Source organism: Heteronotia binoei, chromosome 3 (assembly GCF_032191835.1).
Source record: "Heteronotia binoei isolate CCM8104 ecotype False Entrance Well chromosome 3, APGP_CSIRO_Hbin_v1, whole genome shotgun sequence".
Classification (NCBI taxonomy): Eukaryota; Metazoa; Chordata; class Lepidosauria; order Squamata; family Gekkonidae; genus Heteronotia; species Heteronotia binoei.
The window spans coordinates 98,255,432-98,268,365 of NC_083225.1; the positions used below are offsets into that span (position 1 = coordinate 98,255,432).

General features: G+C 43.2%; 1 protein-coding gene across 1 annotated transcript in view; it reads left to right on the forward strand.

Annotated features, from left to right (window-relative positions):
- The window catches only part of HLCS (holocarboxylase synthetase), a 303,409-nt gene that overhangs the window by 34,460 nt on the left and 256,015 nt on the right, over window positions 1-12,934 (forward strand). The window lies entirely within an intron of this gene.

Below are 12,934 nucleotides of genomic sequence, written 5' to 3' on the forward strand. Positions count from 1 at the left end.
TTTTAAAAATCTACTCATATATCAGCCATATGATTTAGCAATAACCTTTTAAATCTGGTCTTTATTAATTTAAAATGCCTATATAAGTGATAATACTACTTTACACAGAAAGTGATTAAAATGTGGAATTCACTGCCAGAGAATGTAGTGATGGACACAGGAATAAACAGCTTTAAAAGGGGTTAATGGAGGATAGGTCTATCAATGCTTCTAGCCATAATGACTGAAGGGAACCTCCACATTCAGAGGCACTAAACCTCTGAATCCCAGAGCCAGGGGGCAACATGAGGGGAAGGCCTCAGATTTTATGCCTTGTAGTTGGCTGTCCGGATGAACTGGTTAGCCACTGTGTGAGGCAGGATACTGAACTAGATGGACCATTAATCTGATCCAGCAGGGTCCTTATATTCTTAATAAATCTTAGAAGAAATTTAGCAAACACACAAATTATTCTTTTTAACTGCTATGCCTTATTTTACTTTATTATTATTTACATTATTTGTAGTTTGCATTTCTCATTGAGACTCAGGGTAGATTATATAGTGTAAGTCAAATACAAACAAGAGGATGACATGTCAAATAAATAGAGCAGTAGGATTTGTATTGTGGAAAACTAGAGCCAACCAGAAATCTGCAACAAACCTAACAAAGCATAAGCATTTAAACATGACATATTAAATGATGCAGAAGTTAAATGGTAGGTGCATCCTTAAAGGACAGATCACAGTAGAATAGTCCCAAGTCTCCTTCCTTTAATCAGTTAAACTTTTCATTACAGTAGAGCCTAATTACCCATGCAAAAAAGCCTTCCTGTACAACTTAGCATTGCATAGTTTGCAGAACACCAGGATAGTGGGAGCTTTCCTAACCTCATCAGAAAGGCCATTCCGTAAGATGGGCGCCATAACAGAAAATGTTAATGATACAAGATTTTTTCTTGTGAGTTACTGTATCCCAGAATGGATATGGACAATAATCAAAGTTGTATAGTAATATTCATTGTTTCCTTTTGTAAGAAAGTGCTTAATGTCTAAGATTGCTTTGTGTCATTGCTGCTTAATGTTTTGCTTTGTTAATGTAAAGTGAATGCATGTTGTAAAAGACAAGAGTATCCAGCCAACTCTATATTGTAAGGAATTTTAAGGGGATACTTTTCTAGAGATAATTTTGAAGTAATTTATAATGGTTTTTGTCTTCTGACATGCCTTCTTAGGGTTCCCCAAACTTTTTGAGCCTTTGGGCATCTTTGGTCACATTCAGTTCCACCACGAGCTGTTTTGATTTTTAAAAAGTTTTATTGATTTAAACTATTACAGGACAGCAGCATTGCAGATTATACGTAAAAGAGAGGGAAAAGCAAGAAACGGGAACATACAGAATGGGAAAAACAGAAACCAGTACGAATATATCAATTATAACTCCAGCTCTCAATATAATACTCTAATGTTTTTACCTACAAGTATAAAAATCTCCATTAAATGATACCTTCCTTTCTTCTTTTACCAGGACAAAGAGGGGAAAAAAAGAATGGTTCTTTTAATAAACTAGTAAAGCATTGTATAACTAAACAATTCTTAAACACAAATCAACCTGTCTGATCCTCCAGTTTCACTAAATTAACTTGCAGTTATGACAAGCACAAATTAGATTATTAGTTTAACCAAAAGCCTAACCACAAAAGCACATGAATATCTTTCCTTTATTCATATGAAATTGCATAACATATCTCAAATATAGTCAAATACTTTATCAGTCTCTAACTAAAACGTTTCTCCTGCAAGCATGTTAAATCAATTCTACCAAATTACCAAATTGTTCAAATTCTCCTTTGGGGGTGGATCTCTGAAACCATTATGTTATCTAGCTTCCACCATAAATCCTATTTTCACCCCTTAGCAACAATCTCTCTGAAAAGGCAGACTATCAATATTTACCTATTCACCAGGGAGAAAAGCAAAATAAAGAGAACAAAACATAAAAAAGACCCAAGTTCCAAAGTCCTTCTTCCCCAGAATTAAAAACTTTTAAGTTCCTTTAATTTCTCAGGATGGGGAGCGAGATCTGTTGTCTGGAGTTCAGTTGTGATCCCAGGAGTTTTTCAGTCTCAACCTGGAGGTTAGCTACCCTAGGCCTGGCAGCTCCTTCTGGGTGACTTGATACCACCTGGCTGGCATGACTTAACTAGGTCTGGTTGCTTGTTCCTGTTCAGCAGCAGCCCTCTTATGACAGGCAGTGTGACTTTTAGCAGTTGACAACTCCAGCTTGACAAATTTCTAGAAATTTGAGGGGTGGAGCCTGGAGAGGTTGGCAACAGTGGTTCCCCAGGAGGAAATGGCTGATTTGAAGGGTGTGTCAAATGCTGATATTTCCCAATAACAGAGTCCTTTTGTTTCGAATCAAAAGATAGGTTAATTGTAAGAAACTCAGGAGCTTTACCAAGGACATAAGCCTTGGGAGTAATGGAGTACCAACAGTTACACAGTTGCTATATAGGATATCATCAAAGGTTACATTACAGATGCATACTTGAGTCACGGGTTTAAAGGGTACTAAGCAACTATTTTATTACTAAGGAATCATAGGCCATTTAAAACATCAAAACCTTTTCACACTTCTCTGTGAACAGATAACAAATTGTGTGAAACTGGGAGAGGCGGCTTTGAGGTATCGACTGTCAGCCTATAGCATAAACATCCCAGGGCCAGATGCTTTGGCTACGTGCCCTCTGGGTTGTAAATAATGGAGGAGAGCTGATGACGTGCTCTCTACATAGTAAAATGTGATCTAGAAATGAGCGCGCTTGACAGGGTGGAGTCTATGGCGCTGTACCTGTCTGAAGTCCCATCCCTCCTCAAACCAGGTTATGTGAATCAAAAACCTCCAAAGGAAATTTGGAATACTAAGGGCTTAAGGTTAAAAACATCAGTAGTTATAGATAAAAGTACACTAGCGGATGACACTAAATTGTTCAGGGTGGTGAGAACCAGAGAGGATTGTGAGGAACTCCAAAGGGATCTGTTGAGGCTGGGTGAGTGGGCGTCAACGTGGCAGATGCGGTTCAATGTGGCCAAGTACAAAGTAATGCACATTGGGGCCAAGAATCCCAGCTACAAATACAAGTTGATGGGGTGTGAACTGGCAGAGACTGACCAAGAAAGAGATCTTGGGGTCGTGGTAGATAACTCACTGAAAATGTCAAGTCAGTGTGCGTTTGCAATAAAAAAGGCCAACGCCATGCTGGGAATTATTAGGAAGGGAATTGAAAACAAATCAGCCAGTATCATAAAGCCCCTGTATAAATCGATGGTGCAGTCTCATTTGGAGTACTGTGTGCAGTTCTGGTCACCACACCTCAAAAAGGATATTATAGCATTGGAGAAAGTCCATAAAAGGGCAACTAGAATGATTAAAGGGCTGGAACACTTTCCCTATGAAGAAAGGTGGAAACGCTTGGGACTCTTTAGCTTGGAGAAACGTCGACTGCGGGGTGACATGATAGAGGTTTACAAGATAATGCATGGCATGGAGAAAGTAGAGAAAGAAGTACTTTTCTCCCTTTCTCACAATACAAGAACTCGTGGGCATTCGATGAAATTGCTGAGCAGACAGGTTAAAACGGATAAAAGGAAGTACTTCTTCACCCAAAGGGTGATTAACATGTGGAATTCACTGCCACAGGATGTGGTGGCGGCCACAAGCATAGCCAGCTTCAAGAGGGGTTTAGATAAAAATATGGAGCAGAGGTCCATCAGTGGCTATTAGCCACAGTGTGTGTGTGTATATATAAGGTTTTTTGCCACTGTGTGACACAGAGTGTTGGACTGGATGGGCCGTTAGCCTGATCCAACATGGCTTCTCTTATGTTATGTTCTTATGTACACACATTTAATACAAAGATATATAAAAACCTTGTAGGGGCCCAAATGAAGCCTCATAAATCATCAAAGCTGTGATTTCACATGAAAGATACATATATGACCTGACACATTTCAGCCTGCAGAGGCCTTCTTCAGAGATCAAATACAACAAAGTCCTGGTTACACTTATTAATCAACCAGTAATAAGGCCTGTTGTGAAGAAAAATACAATGGGCTCTAGAAAGCGGCTCTGGGTGAGTGTCCCCCCTCTTGCTGTCTTTCACCCACCCAAGTGAAGACATGCATTCTCCCCTCACACACCTGAAGGGGAGCTGATGTCTGGCATCTGGAGTGCAGTTGTAATTCTGAATGATTTCCAGCCCTCACCTGGAGATTGGCAACAGTGGTTCCCTAGGAGGAAATGGCACTGTATCTGTCTGAGGACTCATCCCTCCCTAAACCCCACCCCTTAAATCTCCAGAAATTTCCTAACCTGAAGTTGGCAACCGTATCTCCTTCCCTTTATCTGTTCCTCTTTCAGCTTTCCACTGCCTTCCTCCTCCCTGCAGCTTCTACATAGGAAAAGGACAATCTTTCTTCACACCGGTGGGGGGAAAGACCAAAGCAGCTTTATAACTCTCCTTTCCCCACTTTGAGCTTCACAACCTTGTAAGTTAGGTTAAGGCTGAAAGTCTGTGACTGGCCTGAAATCACCCAGTCAGCTTCTGCAGCAAAAACCTGGGTCTAGCAGACCCTGCTCTGAAGCCCCCCACATGATTTTTTTTTTTTTTGCCTGGCATGTTCATGTGATAGAATAAGCACCTCAAGGCAGGTATTTTCTGTCGGGGAATTTATCTGATTTCAGTTTTCCACCTTCTCCCACCTCCCTGCATCATCTACCTTGTAAAAGTGTGTAGTCTTTCTCCACAATGGGGAAAAAAGCAGGAAGCAAGCAACCTCAGCAGGGTATAATGACACAGCCCTCACCTGGAGATTGGCAACAATGGTTCTTCAGGCAGAAATGGCTAATTTTGAGAGTGGATTCTATGCCATTGTACCTCTCTGAGATGCCATCCTTTCTCAAATGCAGCCTCTCCAGGCCCCACCCACCAAATTTCCAGGAATTTCCCAACCTGGAGTTGGCAACTGCTAATTCACATTGGCTGTCATAGAGGGACTGCTGCTGAACAGGAGCAAACAGCCAGACCTAGTTGAGTCATGCCAGCTAGGCCTAGGGTAGCCAACCACCATGTGGAGCCCTAAGATCTCCTGGGATGAGAACTGACAGGCATCTCAGATCTCCTGGGATGAGAACAGACAGATTTCTCTCCCCATCCTGGAGAAAATAACCATGGACTGTATGCTATTCTATTCGCCTGAGGTCTCTCCCTTTGAGAGTTAGTTTGGTGTAGTGGTTAAGTGCATGGACTCTTATCTGGGAGAACCCGGTTTGATTCCCCCCTCCTCCACTTGCACCTGCTGGGATGGCCTTGGGTTAGTTGTAGCTCTGGCAAAGGTTGTCCTTGAAAGGGCAGCTGCTGTGAGAGCCCTCTCAGCCCCACCCACATCACAGGGTGTCTGTTGGGGGAGAAGATATAGGAGATTGTAAGCCGCTCTGAGTCTGATTCAGAGAAAAGGGCGGGATATAAATCTGCAATTCTTCTTACTGAGAAAAGCAGCCTGAGTTGCCTAGCAACAGCCTCTGGCTAGCACTTCTCAGGGGGAACACTCCCAGTGGGGCCTTGCATCCCTGGCTATTTGTGTGGCCTTTGGAGGCTGTGTGTTCTGGGAGGCCTTTTGTGAGGCCACAGTAGCTCTTTAGCCCTTTAGCTGGCTAACAGAGAGGACACAGAGAAGAGTTGGCTGTCTCTGAGGTAAGACTGTTAACATTCCTAGGCCTGAGTAGGCAGGGGCAGAGGAACATGTCACAGTTTACTGTTTGCTTTGCAGCAGCGTTGTATGTGTGTGTGTGAGGGGAGGGGGACTGTCCCAGACCTCTTACAACAGGCCCTGAGGAGAGGCAGTAGTAATCAGTAAGTCTCCAGGAGAACCTCTCAGCAGAGAACTGTCTTGCTCAAAGGTCAGTAACCTTCTGGTAGGGTTCTGTCCTGACAGGGCCGGCATTAGGTGGGTTACAGCAAGGCTACCCAATGACGGGGGAGTGGTGACAGACAGAGTGCAAGGACACTCCTGTGGTTGCCACAACATCCCAAAAAATTAAGCCAACACATTAAGCTTTTATTATATCTATGATAAACAATATAAATCAATAAACAATATGGGACCAAAAATGGAATGTTCCAATATGGAAATGAATGACAGTTTTTGGAAGGCCACAAATATATCTGACCTTATGTCAGTAGCAATCGCATATACAGCAAATAATAATATTACAAATATGCACCTTCCAGTTTAGGTCCTAAGAGGGAAATCCCCTTATCAGGGCCAGTATAACATCAGTATGTATCAGAATGTGCAGAAGAAGATGAAGATATTGGATTTATATCCCGCTCTCCACTCCGAAGAGTCTCAGAGCGGCTCACAATCTCCTTTACCTTCCTCCCCCACAACAGACACCCTGTGAGGTGGGTGGGTCTGAGAGGGCTCTCACAGCAGCTGCCCTTTCAAGGACAACCTCTGCCAGAGCTATGGCTGACCCAAGGCCATTCAGCAGGTGCAAGTGGAGGAGTGGGGAATCAAACCCGGTTCTCCCAGATAAGAGTCTGCTCACTTAACCACTACACCAAACTGGCTCTCTGAAGCCTCTGTTTGTGAAGGATCTATGCAAGCTATTTATAATATATTCAGTGTATACACTTATTTCTCTGAGAGTGAGCAGAGAAGCTCTGAGAGAGAGCAGAGAATAAGTGATATAAGGGTGAGGTTTGTCTAAGCAGCTGGGGAAGTTGCTGAGAATTTCTGAGTTTGTGTGACTGCTGAAAATTTTGAGTTTGTTCAGAAACTTGGTGGAAGGACACGGTGATTCCTGGATATGTTATATCGGAAGGATAGGGAGGGAAGGGATGGAGGTGGGGTGGCTCTATATGTCAGAGAAGGTATAGAGTCCAGTAAGACTAAGATCAGAGAATTAGATTCCCTTCTAGAAATGCTTTGGGTTGAAATAGAGGGCCCAAAAGGAAATTTAACTATGGGAGTTTGTTATTGCCCACCAAATCAAAAGATAGAGAACGATCATAATATGATGGAAGGATTAAAGAAAGTGGCTAAACGTAAAAACTGTGTCGTAATAGGTGATTTTAACTACCCGCAGATTGATTGGGTCAATATGTGTTCTGGTCGAGAGAAAGAGATTTAGTTTCTAGATGCTCTCAATGACTGTGCTATGGAGCAGATAGTCATAGAACCTACCAGGGGTGGGCCGATCCTGGATTTGGTCCTCAGTAATGCCCAAGACTTGGTGAGAGATGTAAAAGTGATCGCACTGCTTGGGAGCAGTGCCCATAACGTTATTGATTTCACCGTTTGTATAAATAGAGAGTTGCCCCAAAAGACCAGCACAACCACGTTTAACTTTAAAAGGGGTAAATTCTCTGAGATGAGGAGGCATGTGAAGAGGAAACTGAAAGGAAAGGTAAATACAGTAAAAACCCTTGGTGAAGCTTGGAGGCTATTTAAAACTACAATCCTAGAAGCTCAGATAAAATATATACCACAAGTTAGAAAGGCACAAACAGGTATAAGAAAAGGCCTGCATGGTTAACAAACAAAGTAATGGAAGCTGTAAAAGGTAAGAAGGATTCCTTTAAGCAGTGGAAAGCTAGTCCAAGTGAGATTAATAAAAGGGAACACAGGCTGTGGCAAATCAAATGCAAGACTGATCAGGCAGGCAAAAAGGGACTATGAGGAGCATATTGCAAAAAACATAAAGACCAACAATAAAAATTTCTTCAAATATACTAGAAGCAGGAAACCAGCCAGGGAGGCAGTGGGGCCCTTGGATGACCAAGGGGTCAAAGGATTACTGAAGGAGGATAGGGAAATGGCTGAGAAGCTGAATACATTTTTTGCCTCCGTCTTCATTGTGGAAGATGAGAAGTGTTTGCCTGCTCCAGAACCGCTAATTTTGGAAGGGGAGTTGAAAGACCTGAGTCAGATTGAGGTGACAAGAGAGGAGGTCCTACAACTGATGGACGAATTAAAAACTAATAAGTCACCAGGTCCGGATGGCATACATCCAAGAGTTCTGAAAGAACTCAAAGTTGAACATGTGGATCTCCTAACAAAAATATGTAATCTTTCATTGATATCTGCCTCCGTTCCTGAGGACTGGAAGGTAGCAAATGTCACCCCCATCTTTAAAAAGGGTTCCAGAGGAGATCCGGAAAATTACAGGCCAGTCAGTCTGACTTCAATACTGGGAAAGTTGGTAGAAAGCATTATCAAGGATAGAATGAGTAGGCACATTGATGAATACGAGTTATTGAGGAAGACTCAGCATGGCTTCTGTAAGGGAAGATCTTGCCTCATAAACTGTTACATTTCTTTGAGGGGGTGAACAAACATGTGGACAAAGGAGACCCAATAGATGTTGTTTACCTTGACTTTCAGAAAGCTTTTGATAAAATTCCTCATCAAAGGCTCCTTAGTAAGCTCGAGAGTCATGGAGTAAAAGGACAGGTCCTCTTGTGGAACAAAAACTGGCTAATTAATAGGAAGCAGAGAGTATAAATGGGCAGTCTTTGCAGTGGAGGACAGTAAGCAGTGGGGTGCCGCAGGGCTCAGTACTGGGTCCCATGCTCTTTAACTTGTTCATAAATGATTTGGAGTTGGGAGTGAGCAGTGAAGTGGCCAAGTTTGCAGATGACACTAAATTGTTCAGGGTGGTGAGAACCAGAGAGGATTGTGAGGCACTCCAAAGGGATCTGTTGAGGCTGGGTGAGTGGGCGTCAAAGTGGCAGATGAGGTTCAATGTGACCAAGTGTAAAGTAATGCACATTGGGGCCAAAAATCCCATTTACAAATTCAAGTTGATGGGGTGTGAACTGGCATAGACTGACCAAGAGAAAGATCTTGGGGTCGTGGTAGATAACTCACTGAAAATGTTAAGACAGTGTGCAATTGCAATAAAAGGGCCAACGCCTTTTATTGGAATTATTAGAAAGGAAACTGATAACAAATCAGCCAGTATCATAATGCCCCTGTATAAATCGATGATGCGGTCTCATTCGGAATACTGTGTGCAATTCTGGTCACCGCACCTCAAAAAGGATATTATAGCATTGGAAAAAGTCCAGAAAAGGGCAACTAGAATGATTAAAGGGTTGGAACACTTTCCCTATGAAGAAAGGTTAAAATGCTCGGGACTCTTTAGCTTGGAGAAACGTCGACTGCAGGGTGACATGATAGAGGTTTACAAGATTATGCATGGGATGGAGAAAGTAGAGAAAGAAGTACTTTTCTCCTTTTCTCACAATGCAAGAACTTGTGGGCATTCGATGAAATCGCTGAGCAGTCGGGTTAAAATGGATAAAATGAAGTACTTCTTCACCCAAAGGGTGATTAACATGTGGAATTCACTGCCACAGGAGGTGGTGGCGGCTTGAAGCATAGCCAGCTTCAAGAGGGGGTTAGATAAAATAGCCACAGTGTGTATATATATGTATATATATAATTTTTTTGGCCACTGTGTGGCAGAGTGTTGGACTGGATGGGCCATTGGCCTGATCCAACATGGCTTCTCCTATGTTCTTATTTCCAAACTGTCTCATTCCTTATCTTAATAGCATTAATAATTATAACTGCCCCTTTAAGAAAACACTACAAACTGTAACTGAGTATTCATCCTCGTGGCTTCTGTGCTGGCACACATTGGGACTACACAGTCACAGGCAAGCTGTGGAAAGGATTTCCAAGCTTTCCAACAGACTAGGAGTGCCCCTCCTCCTCCTGACGTTTCCTGCCAAAACAATCACATGACTAGGAGGAGTGCCACTATTCCTTCAGTTCTCTTTTTGATGTTATAGAATCATAGAGTTGGAAGGGACCTCCAGGGTCGTCTATTTTCCCTTCCTAAACCATGGCCTTCAACAGGAAGGACTGACAAAAACATAACCTGCGTCCCTAGGCTCTTTACCTTTTTACCCAGAGCCACATAGTCTTTTTAAATCTGGGCTGTGTCAGGCAGTATCATTTGTGCCCAGATGGATCAACAAGAAAGGATAATAATCTGTGGGTTTGATGAGTCTTCACATCCTGGATGCATGCACCCGGTAGTCAGCATACCTCTCAGTTTAAAACTATGTTACTGGTAACATATAGTAGTAATAAATCTATATCTTGCATCTTTTTTTAAAAAAAGCTTCTTTTATCTACCCCATATATTACTTTCTACCCACCCCTCCCCCCGTTACTTGACCCCCACGGTGTTATTTACTTAAAATGCAAATATTTAAAGGTACTCTTAACTATTAAAACAAAAATTTATATTCTTTTTCTTTTTAAAACTTAATCATTATCAAAGATTGTCCAATGTCCTTTTATTTTCTACTCTTTTTCTACATATCTTCTAAACTTTTTCCATTCCATCCTAAAAACTTCTAAATCATAGTCTCTTAATATCCTTGTTAATTTGTCCATTTCACTCCATCTCATAACTTTTATAATCCAATCCCATTTCTCTGGTATTTTTTCTTGCTTCCGCAACTGCAAGGTGGGTAGAAAGTAATATATGGGGTAGATAAAAGAAGCTGTGACCTGGGCCTCCATGGTAAGTGAGGCATCCAGTATCATTCCCAGACTCCTCACCTTCTGAACTGGCTCAAGAGATGCACTGTCCAGGGTTGGGAGTCGAAGGACCTCCGTTTTGGTTGAATTGAGTTTCAGCCGGCTTTGTCGCAACCATCCAGCCATGGCTTCCAAGGGCCCGGTCAAATGCTCCAGAATGGTGCCTGAATGGCCATCCGTCAACAGATAGAGCTGGGTGTTATCCGCATATTGGTGACAACCCAGCCCAAACCTCGAGCAATCTGGGCAAGGGGGTGCATGTAGATGTTAAACATAATTGGTGAGATACTAGCTCCTTGCAGTACACCACACTCTAGTGGGTCTCGCAAAGAGGTCTGCTCACCAATGGCCACCCTTTGTCCCCAACCACAGAGAAAGGAGGAAAACCACTGTAAGGCAATCCCCTGGACTCCTATATCAGCAAGGCGGTAGGTCATTAGATCGTCGTCGACTGTGTCAAATGCTGCTGAAAGATCTAGCAATAGTCATAGTGCTGACGTGCCTTGATCCAGATGCCTTCTGAAGTCATCTGTGAGGGCAACCAAGACAGTCTCCGTGCCGTGCCCAGGGTGGAAGCCGGACTGGAAAGGGTCGACGATAGAGGTGTCCTCCAGGAAAGCTTGAAACTGCTCTGCCATTGCTTTCTCAATTACCTTACCCAGAAACGGAAGATTCGAGACTGGGCAGTAATTGGCCAGGACTGTAGAGTCCAAAGATGGCTTCTTCAAAAGTGGACGTACCACTGCCTCTTTGAGCCTGACTGGGAAAGTCCCTGATGACAGATTAATAATATCAATCAGAGGGCTCCAGACTTCAGCACCACCTGCTTTAACAAGCCAGGATGGGCATGGGTCTAGAGGACAGGTGGTAGGCTTCACTGCAGCCAAGATCCTGTTCGCGTTTCCCAGAGAAATCCGACTGAAGCAGTCCAAAGAAGGACCCAAGGACGGACAACGAGCTTCCAGTTAATGTACTGTATCAACCGTGGCTGGAAGATCTTGGTGGAGAGCCAAGACTGTCTGTGAAATAAGTCGCAAAAGCCTCACAGCCAATATCCTATCCCCTAACCTTTTGGTTGCCTATTGGCACTGTGGTTAATGATCGAATTGTCCTAAACAATTGGGCTGGGTGCGACTTTGAAGACGCAATGAAGGCCGCATAGAATTCCTTCTTAGCAGACTTCACTGCCTTCTCATAGAGCTTCATAAACATTCTGTAAGAAGTTCTTGACTTCTCGTCATAAGAGTGCCGCCACATTCGCTCTAGCCATCTAAGTTGCCATTTCATCCTCTGCAGCTCCAGGGTATACCATGGAGCTGCTTTGGTACGGCAGCGCAGAGGGTGCCGGGGGATGATGTCATCGATGGCTGTAGTGAGCCGGGAGTACCAGTTCTCCACTTGCTCATCCAACGACCCACCAGGTTTTAGATCTAGCACCCTAAAATAACAGATATGGCAGCCCTCAATTTCTGTCTTGGACTTTGGAAGCTCAGAGGTCTGTTGCAAACAAGCACATCAAAAGGTTCTTCATGGGAACCAGACAACTGGCCCTGCCAGTCCAGCATACATGGAGCTTGTCCAAGATCTTAAGAGCACTGATTAAATGCCATTGAGCTCAAGTTCTTGTTGTGGAAGGTGGCCTTCCTGATAGTGGTGACATCTGCAAGGAGAGTGTCGGAACTGGCAGTAGCGTTCTTATTAAGAAAGGAATTTTGCTTCTTTCAAAAAGATTCTGCCTCCCTATGGATGGACTCATCCTTTGTTCCCAATGTGAATTCAGCTTTTCATCTTAACCAGCTGGTTACCCTGTAGTTTTTGTGCCCAAATCTAAAGCATCTGAAGGAAAAAGCATGGCATAAGTTTGAAGTATGCAGAACCCTAGGTATCTATTTGAACAGGAGGTTGGATTCTGACAATCAGATGCATTCTTTGTCTCACACATTTCATAGAACCAAGGGGAAAGGGTCTCAAAGTCCAACGTTGCCTATTGGGTCAAGCAATGCATCAAAAAGGTATACAAGGCACAAGGTCTGGCAGCACCAAAGGCAATAACTGCACATTCCACCATGGTGGCCTGTTCCATTGGAGTGACAGTGGAGGAGATATGCAGAGCAGTGGCATGGGCATTGTTCTCCACAGTTGTGAGATACCGTAGAATAGATCAGATGACTTTGGCAGCAGCAGCCTTTGGAAAAAGGGTGTTGCAACAGGTGGTGGAGATATGAAACAAGATCTGGATTACTTCCCCCTTTTGAAGTAGAATGAAACATTAAATGTACTTGAAGGTTCTTTCTCTTCAGTGGGAATGAAGTCATCCCAATTCCTACCCAAGA